This window comes from Nothoprocta perdicaria, unplaced genomic scaffold (assembly GCF_003342845.1).
Source record: "Nothoprocta perdicaria isolate Ctin4 unplaced genomic scaffold, notPer1 scaffold_376, whole genome shotgun sequence".
Classification (NCBI taxonomy): domain Eukaryota; kingdom Metazoa; phylum Chordata; class Aves; order Tinamiformes; family Tinamidae; genus Nothoprocta; species Nothoprocta perdicaria.
This window is the reverse complement of record NW_020455617.1, coordinates 50,980-52,238: the sequence shown is the minus strand read 5'-3', so window position 1 is coordinate 52,238 and position 1,259 is coordinate 50,980.

Here is a 1,259-nt window from a genome sequence, read left to right as displayed (position 1 = left end):
CCGCGGGGCGGTAACGCTCGCTGTCTGTCTCTTGCAGCCCTACAGCGACAGCGAGGAGGACATGTTCGGCGACTACGACAGCTTCTGCGGGAGCGGCTCCGTGCTGGCGCAGCTGGAGGCCCTGGAGCGGGCGCAGGGCGGCGAGGGGGCCGTGCCCGCCGCGGCGGGAGCCGCGCGGAGCGAGCGGGCTGCTCCCGCCTCAGGCAGCGCGGCTGCTCACGGAGCTGCCGGGGCGGGTGGCTCCCCAAGGCAGGGCGGCCGTCTCCTGCATGGCGGTGAAGAGGCRGGTGACTTCGGCTTGGACGACCTCCCGTCGTCACAGCTTTTGTACCTCGAGGAACTGGCTGGGCTTTCCTGCGCTCCCGGAGAATCTGCAGGTGTAAAAAGGAACGAGCACTACGTGAATTCCTGCTTGGACAAAATCCTAAATCCCTCTCTTTGCCGTGCTGCAGACCAGAGGGAAGGAGGGACTGCATTGCCTGCGGGCTCTAAACATGACCCAAGTAGACGAGAGAGTCTTAAAGACCATCTAAAAAGTGCTATGAGTGGAAATGCCAAAGCTCAGGCCCCGCGGGTTTCTAAGACCAAGCAGCTTAAAGAAGCCGTTTTATCTGAAGAGATCTGTGTTGCTAGGAAAGCTATTGAGTCTTCTTGTGATGATATTGGCCCTTTCTATGGGCTACCCAGCAAAGTAAAGGATCTCCTGAAGCAGTTTCGGGGAATTGAAGCACTTTATGGTAACAGCACTGAAGTTTTCTTAAAAAAAAAAAAAAAAAAATCATGAAAGAGTTTCTCCTTTTTTATATGATTTTTTTAATTATTGTTTGTTTTACTTATTGTTTGCAATTATGGAAGCTAAGTACTTATGCTAGTTAAAAAAGATTTTAAATTGTCGTGACAGAATGTTTAGTTTGTGTCACCTGTTGCATTTAAGAGCCACCCTGACAATCGTTTGAATTAAAAAGGTGCAAGGATAGAGCTATAGCAGTGCTCAAAATATCCCCCCCTTAGAAGCTGGGAAAGAGAACTGAGTTTCAGAGGGCATGAGACATTAGTGTGGCGTATAGAAAGTCTCTCCTGTGAAATACAACAAGGCAAAGGTTTTGGAAGGCTCAAGCATTGGAAAGTTACAGAATTTTTGTGATGCAAAACGTGATCGTGTTAAGCTTGTGTCTTTTTGTACACCCTAGCATGGGCATCTGCTGGTTGCGCGTCGTTCATGGTGAAGAGAGGATCAGTAACYTTGTGTTTCCAATTTT